The following is a 24,750-nucleotide window of genomic DNA, read 5'->3' on the forward strand; positions in this document are numbered from 1 at the left end:
TGTGTGCATTTATTTCTGCTTGTTCAGTGAAAATACTTTTATGAGGCTGCACAATTCACGTCACTCCTCTGAATCTCTTTTAAATCTCCCTATCCAAAGACCATAAACGCAATAAGTTCAAGGTTAACAACATCACAGAGAATTTTAAGGCCTGTGGGGAAAAGAATGGATCTAGTATCTTCTGTTAGAAGCAAGAAGAATAATCTTAACTTCTCTCCTGCTGGTTTAGATTTAATTTAATTTTATCTGTGCAATTTCAATCTCATGCTAAGTTTCATTCTATTTTGTGTTGATTTAAGCTTTGAAATATGACAAACCTTTCTGAATTTCTATTATGGTAGCAATAGGTATTACAGTTTCTTATTAGAATACATAGTATTTCTTGACCTGTGGTTTTTCTTTTTTTTTTTTTTTTTACTTTGATCATTTCCATTACCATACCATGTTTCAGTTTTAAAATGCCACTGATAAAATCTAGTTCACAAAAGTTACATCTCAAATCTTCAATCTTGAATAACCTGTGTTAGAGGTAGCAAAGCTCTGAAAAAGAAAAAAAAAAAGTAATAGTTCCTTCTGCTAACTTCTCTTTTTTACAAGTACATTATAGTCAGAAGAATGGCTTATTTTGAGACTGTGATTATTGCAGATTGAAACTCTTTTTAAGTTGAATGTGGTACGTCATACCCTGTGTGAAACTCCTCTTTACTGATCCAGTCTTCTAAATCAGAAAGATATCCTAAATAAGCTTTCCTTTAAATGAAAAAGGTGGTCATGCTCCTCCTTTTATAGCAGCTCATTTAGTTCCTATCTTGATGAAAGGCATCCATCTGTGGATCACAGTTCCCTAAGTAACACAGATGCAGAAAGAAGCAGAAGGAAATGGAAGATAATACTAAATTTGTGTTGTTTAGCATTAATGAGCTCCCTGTTGATCACACAGACTATTGTAGGTCATAACATAACTTTTTTTTTTTTTGCACTGTTAGGCAATGCAGCAGGGAGCATCCTGAAAACTAGTGCTTCTGTCAGAGAATGGGAATTTCAATGTGAAATTATTAATTCCACTTCCGATTAAAACCAAATCAGAATCTAGTTTTTGTTAATTTGTTAATAGTTAATCTTCCCCTAAAAAACTAAGTGGCAGTGTTAGTTTCATGTTGTTTCCTTATTGCAGATGATTTACTATATACACAGTCAAGAGAGGACTCTTAATTTTTCTTTGCAATCTTTCTTTTTCAGACCAGTACTGCCCATCACATGTTGAAGAGTATATCTTCAGATATACTCCTGTTGTTCAATTACTTGGTCAAATATTTGGGGTATTTCCTGAAGAATTTTGCTTGGTACAATTCCAAATTCTTCCTCTTTGGAAACTTCAAACCTTTAGAATAAAGTGAACAACAGATTACATTAGTTGTACTAGCAGTGCAATATGATGCTTTCTAAGGTATTCTTCAAAACAGAAGCTGGAATAGTTTTGAAATACCTAAAGGGGAGAAAATAAAACTATCATGTTAAAAAACTTATGTTCCCACTGTTAATTAGAAAATCTTTTAAAAGACTGAGGTTGGGATGAATGCACATTAATTGTTTTGTTCTCCTTTCTACCCCTTTTGTCTTTCACAATCAATAGAAATTGAAGGAAAAACCAAAAAAAAAAAAAGTTTCTCTGTTGTAAGTCTAGAAGTCTAGTGTTGAGGATTATAGCACTTGGCATGACTTAGGTCCTAGTTAGAATAGCTGTTGGCATAAGCCCATGAACTTTCCTAGGAAATTAGGTAGAAGACTAAAGGTGATCAACCACTTGTCCCAAATGACAAGCTAGCCCAAGGAAGAGGATAGCCAAACTATAGAAACAACCTGCTGATAACCAAGAAAGGCAAAAACATCAGAGTTTGTGAGAAGCGGGTTGTGAGTTGTCAGCGACAGAGACATCAAATCTGGAAGTGACCTTCATATAAATAAGTACACATAAAAATCCTGGGGTAGACAAGAATTTCTGAAAAACTCTCTGAGGAAGGAAAGCCCACAGTCCTGCACCAGAGTCCAGGAACATCTCTGTGAGTCACAGGGAATACAGGAAACAGAAAAAAGTCCAATGAAACCTGTGGTCCTGCCCCATGATCATGATAATGCTGAGTGTGGCTGGTACTGCAGCACTGACCAGTCTAAACTTTCTCCAGGACTGTGCTATCTCTCCTGAAGGACAGGAAAAATGCATAAGAAAATCTTGCACTAAAGTGCCTGACTCCTTTCCTTCTCTGCACCATCTGATTCACTGCACAGAGAAGTCATACTTGTAAAAATTAATCTATCTCTGATTTTATTGCTTTGGTATCCAAATCCATTTAGCTTCCATAATGCCATTTGGTCTCAAACCATGACACGGAGAAATAAACACCTCCCACAGATCCTCTATATGCAAAAACAGATCAAGGGAGCAGACTATAGTTATCAATTTACAATGTGGAATGAGCAGGAGAAGAAATCTGTTTGTACCTGCTTGAGTAGGACTGCTTTATTTAACATAAAATCAGGCTAAAACCAAGCCATGTATCTTTCTTGTTTGCTATTCTGTATAATTTTTTTTTTTTTGCATGTCCATTGCATTACCGGTCAAAATGAAAAATTGTTTACTGTGTTAAAAATTGTTGTAAAAACCTTTATGAAAATTGTCTGATCCCAAAGTATCACCAAAGTGCAACCAACTTCTAGTTCTAAAATGGATGGCACTAGCAATTAAGACAAATTTGCTTTTGTCTTATAACACCAAATGTTTATTTTTGGGTTTAGCTACCCTGTACACAAACTAAATGGTAGACAGCCTAATGTACCATACAAAAACTGCATTTGAACATGTGGGAGGGAAATAAAACTGTGTGAAGCTGTTTTCTGTGCATGTTCCATAATATTGAAAAATGCCCTCTTCCTAAAAGAAAAAAAAAAACCCCACACTGTACTGGCTAACAATTTACTTTCCAAATTGCAGCTAATACTTTTTTATATGCAAAGCAATATGATCTAATCCCACAGTTGTCATTTAGATAAAGTCCTATTTCAACACTTGAGCTTTTTTGTGTATGGATTACTTGTGAACATTTTAACATCTATCATAGTCAAATTAAATAGAAAGACTGTGGATTTGCATCTTATTTAACCTTCCATATCTACTTCCTGATTAGCTCATTTCTCATAGATATATTAGAAATATGAACTGGGCTTACAGATTTTGGGGGCAGAGGTCTCAAATGTTCTTATTTATTTATTTACTTATTTTTATTACAATTTCAGAAGCAAAATCATACCTTTAGAATAATGATTTTTTTTATTAGAAAGTCCACAAAAATAAACTCACAGCAGATACTGGACAATCGCTATTGCATAAAAAACTTTCATTTTTCTTACATCAGCCATATTCTCTGTATAAACATGTTCTTATTTCGTGGATTATGTTATCATTTGAGTTTTTTGGTTTTGGGGTTACTTAAAACCTAATTAGAATAAGAAGACTGCAGCCAAGACATTTGCAGACTATGAAATAACTTTAGAGAAATGTTATTGTCCCATCCACGTCCATGAACTCTGGTCTTGATATCAAGTGGAAAAAACAGAGAAAAAAACCCCCAAAAAGTCCACCAAAACCTAATCAAACCGCCCCCGATACACACTGTAATTTACATCAAAGAACTCAGAAAAAGAAATATAAAGATATTGCAAGTGTCTGTTCTGGTAGTTAGTGTGCTAGCTCACTCTAGCATTGCATTTAGAGGGAGTTACGTGTTTTCCCTTCAGCACAGAAGGACCAAGAGCTATGGGATCCATTAGTTTGGGCCACCCAGGGAAACCGGTCCAAACAATTGGACCACCCATTTATGATGTACCAACTTCTTTGACAAACTTGTGTCTGCTCAGCTCATAAGCCACCAAACAAAACTCCTTCAAAATCATAACCTGATGTTTAATACCTCAGGGGTGGAACATATTTTAAAATTGAAGATTATTGCTTTCCTGAGTCTCCTGATACTTGAATAGCATGAATAAGTAAGATACAATATCAGAAAAAGTTGTGTAAGTATTGAATTTCCTTTGCAATGCTTATCTTGACACTCCATTTGATTTCTTTACAAAGTTTTTAAAGACTGCTTAGTGTGAGTGACTCCAGTGTTTATTTGTTTTCAAGACAGTGCAGAAAGTTATAAGAAAAACGAGTTTGATACTGAAAATCAGTACACACAAAAAAAATTTATATATTTAAAAGCCTCTTCAGCTAACACAAGCCAGCAGACCGTTAAATTTTATATAGTTCCTAGACAAGAGAAAGAGCTGGTAACATTTCCTGTGTAAGTTTGGACTTTACACATGTAAAATGTAATGTTTTCAGAAATGTGTTTTTTCATAGGTCTTGGCAGGAAATTCAAATTCTGAAAGAGAACCTGTTCAATTTACTTAGTCATTTTACCCATAAGAAGTTAACACTTTAAAATAACTTTAACCTTATTAGGGCTTTGGTGAAGGGTTTTAAAATTTTACAACATTTTTAATCAACTAGCTTCATAAATATTATTGCTAAGCTCTTATTGTGTGTATAATGTAGACACCCCTAAAGCAAAAAATAACAGGCTGCCTTTAAGCTCTTTGCTTGAAATTATTCTGGGAAAGAAAAAAAAGATTATTTAAATGTCAAATACCTTTTAAAGAACTGTCAAAACACCAGTACTTTTAAAGGGTTTCTAATTTATTTTTAATCTCACAGAATTTCACTATTTAAAGCTTGGTGAGCACACCAAATCATACTCATTGTTTTACCCTGTAGTTCCTTTGTTAACTCTCCCTTTTTCAAGGAAATTATTTACATTATTTTTTGTCTTAAATAAAACCCTCCAAAACAGTAAAACCACTTCTATACAGTGAAAGTAAAACATTCAAGGAGTTTAACAACATCTTGAGTCAGCTCTGTACAAATAGAGAAATGAAATCACAGACTATCCTTCACAAATACTTTTTCTCTAGGTGACTCAGTGTAAGGAATTGTCTTGCTGAGGATGCTCTGTGGATGTAGGCTGTAATATAGGCAACTAAACTTTAAATCCTGATCATGTGGGCCATTTTGAGACTTTCATAGCCTTGCCAACACATTCATACACATTTCCTTGCAGTGTCTGTTTTTACACATAGCTTAGTATCATAATATTAATCCCATTTCAGCTGAGGTATTTAATGGGATAAAAGATAAAAGAAGCAGCAAAGTATTACAGCTAGATAAAAACACCAGTGCACTTTGCAGATGGGTTATAAAATGTTCTCAGAGGATCCTGACTCAAAGCCACCATCTGTTTTTACAGAAGCTTAATAAGAACATATTACATAGTCACTTCAGGAATAAACCACAAGACATCTTGCAAGTTTTCAGTGTTCAAAATAAAGTCACAGAGCATAGTTCATCTCTACTTACAATTCACCAAGGAAACCCAGAGTAGCTAATATCTGTAAACTTGCAAATCATGTAGGAGGAAACATTTCAAGGTAAATTTTTTCAAATTATGTAGGAAACATATCCAGATCACTGTAGCTACAAATAATGCAATCTGCTATGATAGATGATAAAGGCCAAGGTTTGATTTTGTTATAGAAAATACAGAAAGCACAAACACTCTATTTTTTAACAGGGCTGTTATTCTCTCTGCATCAGCCTACCTTAGCTCAGTTGTACTACCCGCTGTATGACATTGCTCATCAAGCAACACTTCCTAGCAGTCAAGGGTGTTACCCACAGAGAGGGAATAGTTTTTTTAAATCTACAATATTTTGTTATATTGTTAATAGTAATATAGTACTAATAATAGAGTATTCTCATACTATATTACTACTCTACAATGCTGTTCTACAATACTTTCAACATAACACAAGGTTTGAATGATCATTATCAGATGTTTGTTTTTCTCTTCATTTTATCTACTGGGAATACTTGCTTTCTCCTATATATTTCTTCCCCTTTTCAGAAAGTAACACAGCTTACAGGTAGTACTTCTAGCTCCAGTATGTGGATACCCTGGGGGGCATTTCCCTGGTTTAGGAAGACACAAGACACTTCCCTCAAAGCTGTTAAAACCCCATTGGCTCCTTCCTCTGCTCCTATGTCTGTTCCTATGTCCCTGAGCCACTTCCTCCCAGTTCCCTGACTGGCCCTCATCTTTGCAGTGCCCAGAGACCAGGTTCACCCCCAGACCCCTCTGGATGGGGCAGTGAGAGCTGAGACCTGTGTGTGCTGGGGAACTCTGACCAGCTCACTGAAGAACTGAATTAAACATCTGTGGTACCATGCAAAGGCCCTTTCTGCTTCTTTACCCTGGACTTCACTTGTAGCAGTTCAGGCTGCTACAACAGTGAGGCTGCACAAAAATTTTTACTCTGTTTTAATTTTAAAAAGTGTTTAAAAATAACAAGAAACTCTTAAGCAACAAAGGGAAGGTGTACTTTAAAGCCTATTAAATCTTCTTGAAAATAATATTTTGTGAACGGACCACAAGAAAAGCTTAAATGGTGTCACACTTGTGTTACAATTTTAAGTTGTTATTGAGTTAGAAAACAGAAAGAACATTAAGTTCTTCAGGTCAGAAAGGGGGAAAAGCTAAAAAAACCCAGGAAGTGTTATGACATGCAAGCAGATCATAATCATAGAATTGCCTGTGTTGGAAAGGACTATAAAGATCATCTAGTTCCAACTGCCCTGCTGTGGGCTGGGACACCTTGCACTAGACCGGGTTGCTCAGAGCTTCACCCATTCTGGCCTTGAGCACTGCCAGGGATGGGGCATCCACAGCTTCTCTGGGAGAACTGTTCCAGTGTCTCACCATGTAGGACAGAAAAACAAGAGCACAGCATTTTGAATATTGCCTTAGTGTCTCATAACTGGAGATCACTTCTTGTTATGTGTTGGTAGAAAGGAAAAGGGAAATCTCTTAGTTCTGAGAGAAATGAGGGGTGCAAAACAAATGAATGAAGGAAATTAATTATGTCACGTGCCAGAAGAGTAGAAAAGCAGGATAAAAGGAAAGCGAGTCTGAAAGCAACCTGGAAAATTCATGTATTACTTTCTTTGTCTGAAATTATATTCCTGCATTAACTATCTATATTCTGTAAAGATATTTTTGAAGCTTTTCTGCTGGATATTTCATAACCTAGCCAGACAACTTACTCTTTGCATGATTATATTTAAAATTGGAAATGTGTTAATTAATGCCTATTTTGTGTATGTTGAGCTGTATTTTGAGAACATTACTTTCTGCTCTATTCAAAATATACATTAAATATGATTTATTCCCTGTCTCTCTGTAGTCTGCCTTAACTCAATAAAATATAATTGGCAGGCCATTGGCATCATCCAAATCATTAAAGAAAATATGAACCAACTTAGGCAATTAGCAATAGTAGGAACATTATACTTAGTCTTAAAAGCATTAACATTTTCAAAAATATAGAAAATGTCAAGAAGTGTGATTTAATAACTAGTGAAAAGAAAGGAAAGGATTCATAAATAAAGAAAAAGAAAGAAATTATCTGTGTCAAATGTGACTGGAAAGATGTATTTTATTGGTCTGAGGCAGGATTGTAGCACTGAGGCTGACATTAAGATCAGAGAAAAGTAAGTGACATGGAGAGCAGGGCCATAAAGAAAAGATGATTGAAACAAGTGCTGCAGGAAAGAAAGGAAAGAAGAAATTAGTATTCAATCAGCTCTGAACAAGTTAAATTTAAACAGATAGCATGAAACTAGAAAGGATGACAGGGAGAGGCTATAGGAAAAAGAGAGCCTGAGAGCTGAAAAATCTATGTGAGATATTACTATGAAATTATCCAAAACATGAACATGCCAAAATACAGAACCTTTTACATTCTTTCATTATCTGGTTTCTATTTCTGAATGTGTATTTTTGCTGAACAAATGGAGGAGCCTCTATTTAATTTGTTTTATAATTTAGTACCATTCTTTCTTAGTAAATCCAATGATACAACAGGTAGCTGTCTTATTAAAGTAAATTTGTGACTATTTGTGCAGCAGTTATGATATGTACAATTAAAAACATTCCTTTTGTGGACTCCCAACATTTGCATTTTGCTTCAATGCCATTTTAGATCTAATTACTATAGCAAATGACTATTCATCTACAAAGATCTTCAACACAGACCACTTACTATTTGTTCATTGACCTAGTTACCAGGATAAAAAAGATGATTTTAAAAGATTACTATTTTTTTGCTAATAAAGACATACTCTGTTGAACAGCCTTTCAAATGGGTAAAATGATGAGTTTTCATTATTTTTAAGCTCCTGCTGATTTTTTACAGGGCTTACCAATGCCTTTAAAATAAAGTTGTTTCTTATATTGTAAAAAATCAGTCTAACATTTAAAAATGCATTTGGTTTATCTCATATTTTGGCAATAAGTAATGTACAGATTCTTCCTGCTTTTGATGACAACGCAACATCAACTTTTGGTGATCACTTACTTTTACAATGAGATCATGACTGGGGAATAGAGTCTGAGGAAATATAGCAGGATTTTTTCATTAGCAAAGAAGTGAAAAATAACTTTTAATTGCAGGAACAGGACTTCTTAATAAAGATATTTTGCTTTCTTCTTATCAGTTTACTGTTAGCATGATAAATGATATAAATGTTGAGAGGGTTTTATCTATAAATCATCTATCTATCTATATATCTAGCTAGCTAGCTAGCTAGCTAGATATCATCTATCTGAATACACTTTGTCACCGAATTTTTTTAATACAAGCTTTGAAACATGGTGTCAACTCTTACTCATGTCTACATTACTCCAATTAAGTGCACTGAACTCTTACAGCTCTCCAATTGTGAGAGAAAAAGTTCCTGGAAATTAGGAGGCCAAAAAGTGTAAAGCAAGACTTATAACACAAACATGAATTATTTTTCTTGACAGTGTAGGAATTTACCTAATAGCTAAATATCTCATAAAACCTGTCAGTCAGTAACAGACTGGTGTAATACATTTATTCGTCTTATGTTCTTATATCAAAAGTATTGCTAAAATTTGCAACTTAGGAAACTGACATCCCAAATTATTGTTTCATGATCAAAATAAAGCTCCATTACAAAGCCCCAGCAGAAGACAAAAAAATCCTTCCCACGAACTTAACAAAGACCTATATATGTACACATGTATATTTATTTTAAAATATCTATACCCATAGCTGGATGGATGTCATCCATGAGAACAGATCAACAAGAAATAGAAATAAGACAAAGCATACCATGACATCATTGTTGTAATAATCAACATCAGAAATATACTTTTTCACCTTATTTTTTCCTCAGTTCATTTGAAGTAGTTTTAGCTATTCCATTTTACATTTGGAATAATAGTGAGCTCACTGGTATTCTACAAGAGAATTATCCACTGCTGAAACTGGTGTGCTAGGAACTAGATTCCCATGTTTATTTCAACCTTGCCCATATAGACAACATCAACAATATTTCATGAAAATTCCCTTTCTCCCTGTCTTTGTACTACATGGCCATGCAACAGGGATGGCAGGAAATAAGCAGATGAACATCAGGGACATTTTTCTGGAATTCAGCATTACGCATTTTGCGCTTCATTTTGATAAGGAAGGTGGAGATATTACATAAATCTGTGGCTCTATATTCCTCTCAGAAGTCACCAGTTTATCATGGGTTTTTTTCAGAATTCCTGGTAGTAAGCATAATAAGGGTGGAATAAATTCTTTCTTTGAGTAGTGATGAGAAAAAAAATAACAAAAATAAAAACAAAGAAACAATAAAAACCAAAATCAAACCAAAGCAAAGCAAAACAAAAACATCAAAATGCAAACAAACAAACAAACAAACAAACCAACCAACCAACCAACCACAAACCCAGGAATATTGTACTGCATATGCAATGTGTTAAATTTTTACTTTTTCTTGGAACTTAGTCTCCAAGGAGAACCTCATATTCTAACATCACTCCTGACACATAGTATTTACTTGATCATCTTTACATTACTGTGGTGTCAAACTGAAAAAAGAATATAGTCTCAAAAATATACGTGTTGGTATGTATGTTCTTTCTCAACTCTTCTGCTTACATAGGTGAGAAGGATGTTGCATGTTAACTATTGCCTTTCATAACTGCAATACCTTAATTATTTGTATTGGCTTTTTGCCTGAACAAGCATATTTAGTAGAGCTTTTTGATCCACTCCTATGGGAATGTGTGAGTCTCTTCTCTAGCAAAGGCACAATTCCATCTTTAATTGTAGTGCTGTTAAAATGTGCTCCTGAAGTAGTGCATTTCTCTGATACATGCTTGATCTGCCAGAACCTTTCTGTTAGGTTGTCTGCAAGTTACAATGAGGGATACAGAATTTGGGTTTACTTCATCAAATACAATAATTCAATAAAGCATAAGAGCACAGATAACTGGTATATTCAGAAGAAAATCATGTGTCCTTCAGTAAAAACAATTACCCACAGACTTTGAAAATGCATATTACTGTGCAAAACAATCCACATATAACAGATAGAATCACAACCTTTCTTTTTCCACTGGGTAAAAAAACCCATCACTTACATAATGTTCTGTCTATGGGGAAGAACAAATTGAATGTTTTCACAAGTAAAAATATAAATACAAGAAGAGACAATCTTTTATTTTTCAGTATGAGATATTTTGGTCCCATAGAACACACTTTCATGGAACAACATGTGTCTTTCAAATTCCATTTTTAATACCACTTTTCATTTCTTCATTCAGTTGGAAGGGCAAAACAAAAAAAAAAAAACAACACAAAAAGTCTATGCACCTCTTACTTTGTAGTGATGTCTACTTTAAAAGTTAAGTCACTATAACTTAAGTGAATGTCATTATATAGATAGTCATTCAAGCTGAAACTGTCCTTGGCAGCACTGTACAGGGCAATCTTTCCATAAGAATAAACAATTCTCAAACAATTTCTCCAATCTATTAGGCACAAACATATTCAAACATATTTTTTTTTTTTGTCAGCATGAGGCATACATGTTTCTCTTCCAATTATTTTCATTCCTTTCACAAATGTTTATAAATGTTTATCAAGGACAAATCTGAAGAACTCTATAGCTGTATGAGTGGTCTCCTTTCTCTCTTCTACAGTTTTTCAACATAGTAAGTTGTTACCAGTATCTTTAACAACCCAAATTCACATCTACTTTCTCCCTGAGCCTCTAATGCCACACAAAAACTTTTAACAGTTATAGACTTTCAATACTGATATTTTACTGCTCTCAATGACAAAATTTGATAGGTGTCTGCCATAAGCAGAATTAGAGAACTGTTTTTAACAAACGAATTAACTGGGTAACAGTGGTTTACTATGTTCTCCTCTGGTAGAAACTTAGATTAAATGTGTTCAGCAAGCTTACCCCATTGTAATGTGGTTTTTATTCCATGCATCTTGCATGAGACCAGCTGTTGATAAATGCCATATACTGCAGCTCTTCACAACTCAGGCCAAATATTGAAATATGCAATTAAAGTTTTCACTAAGCAAAGAGTGTGGCTTTCTTCTGATTACATTTAGTTTTTAGTTTGGTCTTTTTTCCTGTGTGTGTGATATGACAGGGTTCCTACCCATATTGCTAGAAGGAACCTCAATTCCTGCCTGGATTTGGATTCTTCTTTCCTGTAAACAGCAGCCAAGGTGTACAGGGCTGCTGTCCATCTTATGGCTCACCCTAGAAAAGTGAAAGAAGAGGAAATAAATTGATGTATAGCTTATCTGGATGTGTTTTACATAAACAGAAAAGACAATCAACTGCTTACAAAATCCACCAAAATGACAAATTGTAGATTACTTTAAGTGAAACTGACAAAGAAGGAGAGATTAAATCATAAAAAATTTCTAAGAAGAGATAAATATATACAGATAAAATAATAAAGTGATAAAAATGAAAAAAAAACCCTTGCTTCTAAGTTCTTTTGATCACTCAGAGGCAAGGCAACTATTTTAAATGAAGAGTTACTTACACATAACTGAGGAACAAACATAATTAAAGAATATTTGTTAAAACATGAGCAGATTTAGAAACCTTTCTTCAGGTTACTTTTATGAGACAAGTTAACTCCTTATACAACTTAAACTTTAGTGAATGAATCATCTCCATGTGGTTAAAGAGTGAAATTAAAATTACTGTTTGCTGTTTTTAGCCTTTGATCTCCTCATATGCAATCTCCAATATATTTCCACTCTGTGAACAGCTCTTTTGGAAAGTAAAAATTGCTTTTTACACATGGCAAAATCTGTGACACTACATTGAGCAAAGAAGATCTAAGTCTTGCCCTTTCATGCATCTGTCAGAATAGCAAATTTTAAGTATTCATAGAATCATATATATTTTATTTACACATGCACACATACACATGAACACATTGCAATAGATTAGAAAAAAAATGAACAGAAGAGAATGCTGCGAACCTAAGCACTGGTATTTATAAAATACCATTATGAAAGTTGTTTATGTAGTTTTTATTTAATCTCCTTGTGCAAACGTTATATTTTGTCTTTATTTGTCTCATCTACATTGTTAACATTTATTCAGTCGGCAGAAGGAAACACTTTGGTACTCAACAACAACTCAGTATATTTGTTGTCTTTTCTTTCTTTTTCCCTGCCTTATCTATAGCTGACCATTTTAGTGATCAGAAGCTTTTAAAGTAGTTCTGAATACAAAATAAAAAGGTCAGGAAAAAAAAAAAAAAAAAAAACAAACCAAAATATAAATCCCTAAATGTAGTAATCCTGGGAAGTTCAAATCTTATAACAAAGATCTTAAAGAGAGATTAAGATAAAATTTTTCTGCTTATTATGACTGTCTAGACTAAGACATCATTATTTTTAGGAGTCTTTAGAATTTTTTATTAGTAAATAATAGAAAATGTAATGGATACCTATTTTGTAAGGAAATTTTCATCTCTTCAGAAAAGCTGATCCCAAATCTGACACCCATAAAATGAACAAAGATGTTAAAATCCTGTCATAAATAATGATAATGTCTCAGCATCAAGAAACTCTGTAGAAGAACAAAATGACCTTAAATGTTTAACCTTGATTCACATCGGAATGAATCCTAGTCTAAGGTAAAGTGTCTGTGAAAAATTATTCAATGGCCATACACAAAAACTTAGACACTATGTCAATACTTCTGTATTCATATTTCTGTTTCCTCTTAAGTTTTCTTAGGAACACATGGTTTTAAAAAAAAGTAGAATTTTAATTTCATGGAATTAGACAGAAACTCAGATACCTTTTAAGCAATTATTCTTCTGAAAATGTATCTAGTTGCTTTAACTTTTGTGTAAGCTTCTTTCAGTAATTCCTATGGTAATATACTCCACAGTTCCAGCAATGAAGGAGGAACAACCTCTCTAAGGCTGTTTTGTAACAGTTTATATCTACCCCTACTTCATGAACACACATGAAGTTCTCACGTACTTCAAAATAAGTGATAAGTTCCTAGCTCACTTTTTTTCTATCTTATACAAATTTTTATAAACCCTTATCATTTCCCTCTTTCATTTTCTAGATTTAGGTGTTTCCATATATCAACTGCTCTTTATACAAAATATTTTTTCCATAGTCTTGCGTGTTTTTTTACTTTTCCAATATTATATAGTTCTTTCAAATGATCCTAGAGATATGAGGACCCAAAATGCACAATTGTTTAATATATAGCCAGGGTAGGAATTTGTAAAATGGTATTATGGTGTTTTATTCAGTGTTCTATATTATAATTGAATATTATAAGTTGTTTATCTCTTCAGTCACTTTCATCTTTACTGCTTTGAATATCTTTGAATCTATAGAAAATATTCTGTCTTGTCATGAGGGAAGAGCTGAAGGGAACCTGCGGAACTCTGAAACATCTTTGCTTAACAAGCTACAGCCATCTCAAAGTGTTGTGTCTCCTCACAATGTTTCCTGTTTCTCTTCTAATACTCAGTGTTCAAGGAATTATAAAAGTAGAGAGTGAGAATAAATAGCATAAAGAATAGTGTTAATTCCCTGAAGATATTTTATTTTGATTGTTTTTAATACCATGAGTTTTTCTACTAATTCCTATGGATATGTGCAAATGCTTGTGAGTACTGATCTCATGGAGGTCTGTGTATATGTATAATATCTAATCCCATACCTTGTTTATTTGTTTTACTGCAATATCTGTATTCTTTTGCAATGATAAGATTTTAAAGCTAAAACACCATAAGATTACTAAATTTGATCTGTGAGAAAGAATTTCCCTGACATGCCACTGAAAATGCTAGACCACTATTTGTAGAAAGAAGATAGAGATATTTATATGTTATAGAGGAATAAAACCATTCAAAGGATCACTAATGTAAAGAAAGCATATGGGATGTACTTGGTAAAAACCAGACAAGTATAGAAAATGCAGTCCATCTCCTCCAGGTAGTAGAAAAGGTTGACTCTTTGGCTCCATTTTTGCTCTTAATTTTAAAATTTTATTCCTTGTATTTTCCAATGTTCATATTTTCCTTGATGAACTGAAGTTTATTTTTCATTTTATTTTCATGGCCCAATATAGTTGAGGATTTTAATGAACTCTGAAACTCACAAACTAAAAATTATCTAAACCTCAAGAACAGATTGAAGAGCCTCTAGATTTTTAGCTCAATTCACAGTGTTGCACTGTTGAAAGTGGCAAATATCTAAGGAAGTTTCCAAGTAATTTTAATTACCAGGGACCTGATCCTCTTCTAAGGTGAATGGGGAAGTAATACAGACATTTCCACTGTATTCAAATTTGGAAGTCCTAGAGGAAAATTCTTCAACTTCTTTTTGATTTCTTGAGGGATGGAAGATGAGTAAAATTTACTACAGTGGATGATCCTGACCAGGTCAAGAGAAAGATTTCCATGAAAATCCCAATAAGGCAAGGAAAAATGATGTTTCCAGTTTTTCTACTGGACAAGGACAGAAGCTTCTGGCTCCTCTGATTACGGATGATTCAGCATGGACTACACCTCATATTTCTTTCCTGAACAGCTCCTACTGATTACAAAGACAGTCTGCTAAGTCCCCGTCTTCTTTGCAGGGAGAAAGTAGAGACTGATGGTGGTGAAAAGGTATTGTAAATGACAGGCAGTGGGACAAGTCATGCATTTTAAACTTGGCAAAAGACAAATGGATATGAATCAGAGAAAAATATTTAGGGTAGGCCTGAACCTCAGAGATTCAGAGAGCTAAATTTATATACCCACCATTATAAGAATCTATATAACAGCTAAACTCACCCTAGTCAAAAAACATCCATTCAGCACAGTTAATGATTTCCAGACATATTGATCACATCCTAGAATAGACATCTACATTTGGTGAGCTGGATTGCTCTCTAGAGTGAATGTATCAACTAGAAGAATGTTTCAGTTACCTAAACATTAGACATTTAGTGTGGTTCTAAATGCCCTGGAATATCTCACCTCATTAGAAAAGGCTGATGCAGACATGATGCAAATGTTGCTCAGTAGTGTTGTATCAAGCCTTGCCAGCTATTTGTAATATTTCAGACATCAGAAAATTAAAATTTATAACTGTTGTTTAGGTGTTTGAATCTGAGGCTGAATCCTATTTCTAGGTTTTAATTCAGCTGTATGTAATTGTCTAGTGTCCTTTGAGTTCTTCTTGTGACATTGCTATCTAAATTTCCTGTCACATGCCTCCCTAATGTGTTTCAGGTACATAAAGCTAGCATCCTAAACATCCTTGAACATCCCGGAGTATTTCAAGTGAAAATATAACTTAAAGCAAAATGCAAGTCTGAGTGAACAAATCTGTGTAATTCCTCTGCCTATGTGAGCCAGTCAGGAGGTTAGGACTTTCAAAGAGAAGGGATGGATTTCTGCCATGAAGAAACAGCAGTAAAAGTCATCCTTTTGTTTTGGTATTTTAATGTTCTACAGCCATATTTATTAAGTATGGAATTTGAACTCCTTGTTACCTATCACATTGTAATGTTGCTATTTGTTGTGACAAGCTAAAGAAAAAAACCAATTTGGAGTACAGACTGAGGTACTCCAAGACATTTTAAATGCATCAGAAGCAGATATAGCTCTTTGAAGCACCAGGTTTACCAGTTATTTGTGATACTATTAAGCTTTCAAAATGTATCTAAGTAAAGGATTTCTTAAAGTCATCTCTCTTGATTCTTCATAATCAAGGAAACAATCAAAACACTAACACAAAAAGATAAAGCAAATATTAACCTGTGACTTTTATTTTTTTAATGTCTCTTTTCAGCTAAAAGCTTTCAATTTCTCACCTTTCCAACATATTGCGAATTTGAGGTATTTGCTTGTAAAAGTCAAATGAGTACATACTGATTTCAAGCCCTGGAGATGTGTATTTTTCATTTTAACAAAATCATTTTTCTTCAAGTTTTCTAGGATCTGTAAATTAATTCAGAGAACCAGAAGGGGAATTCTTTTTACATTTCTACACTTCGGTCCAAGTCAAGGCCTTACTCTAAAGTAATTTAACATTTGTGAACACAAATAATAAAGGTTATATCTTGAATACACTATTTTATTATGGCTAAAATAATTCTTGGTTGACAGAGTGTTATCCAGTAGAGAATGTGCTGTTTTGCAAGAATTCCTAAGGATTATTTGAAATACTTTGAATAATATTAAAATAATGACATAACATTTTTTGAAAACATTAATAAATGTTATGTTTTTGTGAGGTTTATCAAGGTTTTTCTGGAACAGATATATATCTATACTTAAAAAGTTATGTTTTTCAGTGTTGATCACTTGTATTATAGAAAATTATTTTAATTTTCTCCAAAAGAAAACCTAAAAATATGTTTTGCCATCCAGTGAACATAAAATCTTAGAGCAAGAGTGTTTCTTTTGTTTCTGACAATGATATCAAATATGTGACATTGAATTGAAAACAGAAGACTAGTCCAGACTATTAGTTAACATATATATCAGGTATTAATATTGCTTCCAGAATGTTTTAGTTACATAAACACTGTTTTCTAATTCTTGAATGAAACATTGAAAAATTAAATGCTTAAAGGCTACTATTAGTAAAAAAAAAATATATATACACATACACATACACATACACATACACATACACATACATACACATACATATACATATACATATATTTCATGTATCTGCCTGAAAGAAAAGAAGGAATAAACTATAAGGCTCAGTTCATTTTAGTAATTCTTTTGTTAACATAATTTTTTTTCTCCTTTCTATCTTGAGTACATTCAAAAATTTAATTTAAAGTTTCATAAACAGCTTGTGTACTGCCAGTGCTGCCTGCAAACTGAAAGAAACGTATTACATAGCATAATTAACTTAAAATAAATGAAACACAATTGGATTTGCCTTATTGAGTTTACATAAAGTAGTTAAATTTACCTAAATCTTTGTAATTACAATATGGCACATTTTGAAGTACAGAAATTAAATCTGCTTCACAGATGTAATTTATTTTATATTTTGAATATTTATCATTTAATCTGTTCTTTTGAACTACTTTTTTTTTAACAAAGTTGATTGCATGCAGCTGAAGTCAATTAATGAAAAATAGCCATCTCAAAGAGATTCAAATAGAGAAATTCTTCTGTAAATGGACCATTTGATACTGAAATTAAATAAAGTAATCAAATAGCCTAGCTCAGCCAGGTAGTAGGATGATTTTATTTGAAAGACTAAGCAGATGCTCATAAAACTAACACTGATTATCAGCTTCTTAATTAAAATGTATTTGCTCACTGCATTGATGGATACATCTCAGACAGGATCATCTTGGTCTAGTAATATGAATTTGATATTTCCATTTCTTAGCTGTTGATTATAACTTTGTAATTGTACAAAAGGGATACTCATTAAATATTGAGCAAACAAAAGACCCGAGAATCCTTATTACTGTATTGATTGTATATTTTAAATGATGCCATGCTGAGAAGCTATGCTAAACTGAACCCTCATTCATTCTCCAAGTCAAGCATTATATCTCAAAATTTATTCACATAACCTGAAATGTTTTATGTTCTGCTCTATATCCTGCTTCTTTCTTTCATTTTTTCCTTCTTTTAATGTATATTTTGCTTTGTGACTTTTCCTGAAATTAAAAGTCCAATTTCAGTGTCTTCTGAAAGCAGGTCTTTCTATCCTCTAATTCTAGAATCCTATTCCATGCTGAGCTTTACATACAAATACAAAAAATAAAATAAAATTCACCCTTTCCAGTTTAAGAGCATGGATTGTCTGGGAGGTTATAGATGGAAATTATAATATTTTTGAGAGCTAAAATATTTCCTGAATTTGCAACATCACATGAAAATTAATAATAAGTAAATTACATACACTGCACAACCTTTCTAGGTGAAAAGGTTCATTGGGCAAATCATGTAATGAATCACTTGAGTTTTTAGCTACTACTTATGCTTGGAGTACATTTTCTGATTGCTTACATTTGAGATCTAACCTTTACTATATTTCTTTTAGGCATTTAGTATTTATTCACCTGTGAATACTGAGAAAATTGATTAATTATAAATGAACACTTCTTCTCTTACAGTAAAAACATGTTTAGATTAGCATTGGATTAGCCACTCTTTTGCCAGCAGCTGGTTAATTATCTCATTCAAAGTCCAATTAAAGATCTTAAAACTTATTGTTACTAATCAGCACTTTCACACAAAATTTAGTAGGATATTATTTCATTGTCTGGAACTCTTTGAATGACTTGAGATTTTTGGAATATATTTATTCTTGGCTGTTGACATACAAGCAGAGCTTATTGGAAATTGAAAATAAGAGTAGTATAGATAGTTAGCTGTGAGAAAACATCAGGTTTACTGAAATGCCTAACACAAAGGCAAAAATATGGCTGATGAAGATAAGATTTAAGGAATGGTGTTAAGTATTGGACCACTATATCACACAGTGAGAATTTTGTACTTACATTGTATTCAAAATCTAAAATCTGACCTTCCTGAGCCAAAATATTATATAAAATTAGTTTGACTTGTAAATTTATGTTTGCTTAGAAATACATAACTCTTATGTTTCATTGTTGTTGCCAACAGCATCAAGATTTAGAAGCCTGTCTTGTGGAAAGAGAATACTACTATGCAGTTAAAAGAAAGTAAAACTAGATCTTGCCAGAAAACCAGAATTGTTTTTTCCTCTAAGGCTTTATAACAGGTCAGTTTGAAAATTGAATAGAGACCATACTGTGGCACTTCAAAGGCATTCTTGAATCTTATTCAAAGAGATTTGTACATCAGCAAGAATTCTGATGGCCTTACCTTATTCTCCCCCTCTTTCTCACTTAAAGTAAGACCCCAGCACAAAATGTCCCATTGAGCTAGAATCACACAAGTCATTGCCAGGCATGCAGAAAAAATAGAGGGAGACATTATTCTCTCTTTTTGTATCAAAAAGGGAACATTGCAAGTCCTTTGTAGTCAGAGAGTATCAGCACTATCACTGTAATGCAGTTGTCACAGCACTTGCTGCACTCTCATGGAGACACCATCACAGACAGGGTCAGGATGGAAATTGGAGACCAAAATTCTGCTTTTGCCTCTGTTCTATTGTCAGACAAGCTTGCTTGTATAAGAAGGACATCTACCCAAAGGTATTTGCCGATATTGTTGAAGGCCACACTGAAAACACAACACTACCTTTCTTTGGGTTGAACCTTGATTATAATGAAACAAGGGTAGTTACATGAATTTAAACCAATCAAAAATTAGGCAATAAACTTGCCTGGCATAGTGTCTATGTTCAATTGTGTTACACAGTGCTTCATGATATAAAAAAACTTCAAAAAACCTACCAATTAAAGTTTCAAACTAGTTGCAGGTTAAACAAAATATTTTAGCATTCATTAGATCAAGCATTCATCTTTTCATTTTCCCAAAGAGGAATGAACTCCTATTTACTTTATTTATTTATTTTCTTATAAAGTGTCACAGATCATGAAAAGTAGTTTATATGTTATTTAAAAAAAAAAAAAAAAAGCAAAGTCAACCACCACACAGCTACATATAAACCTGTGAATGAAGCAGAATGGTCAGATCTTTTTCCATTGTTCTCATTATCACCACCTCACTTGATGCATCATCCGTAAGCAAACAGCTTTGTGCCATCCTCTCCCTTCAAAAGCTTAAATAACTTGATTGCCTGTAAACTTGAAGTGTCTTGCAAATAATATTTGTAAATTATTTCTATTTAAAATCTTTGAGAATCTATTCAAGAGCTAGGGACAGAAGCTATAAATTTTAAGTGTATCCAACAAAAAGTGTTAGAAGTTTATCTGTGCATTTAAGGGTAAACCCTTTCTACTGCTCTTGTATTCAGAGCTATGGGTCCATATCTGTTATTACTCCATTTAAGTAGGAATTCACAAAGGTTATAAGTTGGCTAGGGTGTCATAGTTCTGCTGCTGTAGAAATGATGCTCAAATTCTTTTCCTTTTTTTTTTTTTTCTGGATGAATTTGACTATCAAAGATATATGATGATCTCTTATGACAGGGAATGAAAACTGAAAAGTCATTTTTCAGGACTGGGGACATTCACAATACCCAATTGTTAAATTATATCTGGAATTATTTTCACATAAGAATGTTCACTATATCTTAAAATGTTCAGTACTGATAATACAGGCAGACTTAATGATTTGTATCCCTTTAGGTTTACAGTCTTAGAATAACATGAATTTCAAATAATCTCTGACAAAGAAATATGCTGTTAAACAATCTAACTGCCATCAGAATGAAAAAAGAAGTAAACATGTGGACATGCTGATTTCCCACAGCCCGATTCTTTATGGATGAGCTACTTTTATTCCAGTCTGATTACTCTGTCATTCACTAGAGCCTATCTTGTCTGCTGCCGTCACGCTTGGTCTTTGACATTAACAATAAGATTAGCACCAGCTCTGACTGTCATACCAGTCAGAGTCTAGAAAGATACCGGACAGCTTGCTTTGGTACAATTAAAGTCAAAAACAGACCTTTAAATCTGTTCCCCTAGGCAATGATTCTCAGTCTAGGCCTAGGGCAGAATACTGAATTCCATTTGCAAAGAGAAACATTGGAGCTGTTTTGAAAACTCACAGCTTAAATCTCTGAGATAGGTATATAAATTGCTTATCTGACTTCTATGATTTACATGTATAAAATGCATATTTTCTTTCAAACTAATTGTTGTCTTTCAATTTATCAGTGTGTAGTTCTTCCTTTTATGATTCATATAAACAAAAAATTAAAAATTATGCAGAGTACTTTTGGAATTGCAAATTTTCATTTACTGTAGCAAGACTACAGTAAATGTAGTATCCCAAAGACTACAGTAAATGTAGTATCCCATGAATTCCCTCTCCCACCCCAGCCAGTTCCCAAGGGCATTGCACCATAGACTTCATTCCTCCTTGGGGGAAAAGACAAGACTCCCTCGTGGACTTCTGTCTCACTGATCCCTGGTTTCTCCTTTCCCTGTTCCCTTATTGGTTGCATACTCCTGGTGGCTGTGCCCTCTCCCCTAACCCTAACCCTAACCCTTTGCCCTGCCCTTACCTCTTCACCCTTTCTCCTTCTTAAGCTGTCTATACAGAACTATGAAAAACAAACACTACAACGGAAATGTTTGATATTAACAAATTAATGGAAACACAAAAAAAATTGGCAGATTATAGACAAATTATAGACACGCATCTTCAGGATTCTTGGGCCAGCAAGGGGAGTGCACAGCAAACTCACTGCCCTGGACTTCAGCAGGGCAGGCTTTGGCCTCCTCAGGATAAAGCCCTGGAGGAAAGAGGGGCCCAAGAAAGCTGGTTACTATTCAAAGATCACCTTCTCCAAGCTTAGGAGTGATGTCTCCCAAAAAGGTGTAAATGAAGCAAAAATGCCAAGAGATCTGCATGGAGAATCAAGGTGCTACTGGACAAATTCAAACAAAAAGGAAGCTTACAGAGGATGGAAGCAAGAACTCATAGTCTGGGAAGAATGCAAAATAATTTTCTGAGGATCCAAGAGTCAGGTTAGGAAGGCCATAGACCCAGATGAAATAAATCTTCCTAGGGTAATCAAGTGCCACAAGAAAATCTTCTGCTGGTGATAAAAGAAAGACTAGGGGATATGTGGGCTGTCTCCAGAAAGAAATGGGAAACTTGCTTACTTGGGACATGGAGAAGGCTGAGATAAATATTCAAGAACTGTTTTCCTTAGTCTCTCCAGCAAGTGCTCCAGTCACAAAACTCAAATTGCAGATGACAAAGGTAAGGCCTGGGAAAATGAAGAACCTATGGAAGAACATCAGATTTGAGACTATTTAAAGAGCCTGAATGTGCATGGAATTCATTGATATGCTCATGGAACGTGTTGACATGCATCCATATCCTGGGCAGTTCCAAAAGAACCATGATCAGAAGGCAAAGGGAGATCATTCTACCCCTCTGCTGTAGCCTTGTGAGACCCAGCCTGGAGTATTGCATCCATCTCTGGAAGCCTCAGCATGAGAAAGGTGTGGACGTGGTGCAGTGAGTCTCCAGAGGAGGCCACCAAGATGATTAGAGGGCTGGAGCAGCTTTCCTATGAAGACAGGCTGAGTGAGTTAGTGTTGTTCAGCCTGAGAAAAGAAGGCTCAGGGGACACATTGTAGCAATCTTCCATTCTGAAAGGAGATTTCCTTTCTCAAAATTGAGTGTCTAATAATGGCTATGTGCCTTCTTTCAAGTTCCTTTGGCTAATAACCAATTTTTCAAACAGCATTTAAAAACTTAATATTATCTAATATCTTACATTCTAAAAGGATATACCTGACTGATCCAAGTGGCCTCTCATGGCATAGAAAACTGATTTTTAAAAATACTTCACTTTGCCCTTTCCTTTCATTTTGTTTTAAAAATATCCAAAGCATACACATTTCTACCTCTTATCTCCTAATCTTCAAATGAATATTTTCAAAGCTAAAAACTTAAAATTTTTATAACTTAAAGATTAAAGAAACCATTTTGATTTCTTAGAAAAATATATCTTGTACAAAAGGCTAGAAATATATGATCAGTCTTTTAATTTAAATATTAAGGAACTGAGTTTAGCTTGAATAAAGAAAATAAAAATTTAATCCCATCTTTTAAAACATTACAAAGTTAAAGAAAATTTAAAAATCATCTTTAATCTTCAAATAAATTGCCACCAGTGTAATTTCTGAATAAAAATATATTTTTTTCCTATTTAATTCCATTGGCATTTCATTAAATGAGGAATTTCATTCATTCATTCATTTCATTCATTAATTTCATTTTTTTTTCCTTCAAACCAAAGGATTGTTATTTATTGACAGATTCCACATATTAATTTGCTTTTAAATCTTGGTGCTTCATCTGTATCTACGTTTGCTGTTTCTAGAATAAAAATAAACAGATATAATGTTTTCTTTTTCAAAATAGAATAAAATATACAAGAGCAGACAGTAACACAGGAGAAGTAACACAAAGTGAGTTGTCTTCCTAGTGCTTTCAAATAAAAGTTTAGAGATTTCCAGAAATACATTTCTTCAACAGGTTAAAATGCTTTCGTCATTAATAAGAAAAATGTTACCATTTACAAAATGAACCCTCGAGCTTGACTCAGTGTGATGTGCTAAGAAATTGGAATAATTATATTTCAGTGTGAGTTTTTTCTGAAAGCTATAGACTTTCAAATCTCAAAAGTGGTACCTCGTTTATAATCTGATATTCTCTAATTATACTATAACTTGTCTTAAGAAACTTAACCTTCCTGAGGCAGGGAAACGAGATTTCAAAAGAAAAAGGAATTCAGTCTTTCAGAATGAAAAAAACCCAAAGCGATATCATAGGGTTTTCAAAATAAACTAAAGAATTGAAATTAGTATTTTGCAAAAAATGAGATTGATTGAGGCCTTTTAAGTGAAGAAATCTATCTCCATTTGTCTTGTTCCCTACTTACCTAACAGTGGCTCATCTTATCAGTGTGGCAAATACACATGACATGTGCATCATGTAATCATGCCTGATTATTTGTTGTGGATAATTAGCTACTATGGCTGAATCCTGATTCACCATAGTATATAGTGACAGAATGTATTATATGCAACATGGAAATACATAGAGGAGGTCACAATCCAGGCTCTACGTCACAGGGTTTAACTGTCTAAAAAATTATTTTACTCTAAGGGTAAATAATTTGTACAATATATGGAAAAGCTGATCATGCTGATCATGTTTCCCAGACCTCTTTGGGAAAGATATTTCTGCACTTTTCCTTCAGAGATGTTCTCATAAAAAAAACATGTAATTATGATTTTTATGTTTTTCCTCTTCATTCTTGCGAACTTGCTATTGCTGGCTGCATAGTGAGGCAACTAGAACTGCTAAGCCTCCAAATTCCCCACTCAAGCTCCCTCTGTTCTGTAAAGGCCCAGAGCAACCTCCTCTGGCAGTGAACATGGTACGATTTTGAGCAGAAAGTAGCATTAGATAAGATCTAGAAGTCCCATCCAGACTAAATTTATTGTTTATTTTGGGATCCAGTAAGTATTACAGTAATTGTTCTTTACATGTGTTGTGATTAATAGAATTTTTCTGAAGTGATAAAATATTGGTATCAGGAGAACAAAACTGTTCTTTTCTGCTTCACAGATCCAAATAGTGC

The sequence above is a fragment of the Lonchura striata genome, chromosome 2 (genome assembly GCF_046129695.1).
Source record: "Lonchura striata isolate bLonStr1 chromosome 2, bLonStr1.mat, whole genome shotgun sequence".
In the NCBI taxonomy this organism is placed as follows: Eukaryota; Metazoa; Chordata; class Aves; order Passeriformes; family Estrildidae; genus Lonchura; species Lonchura striata.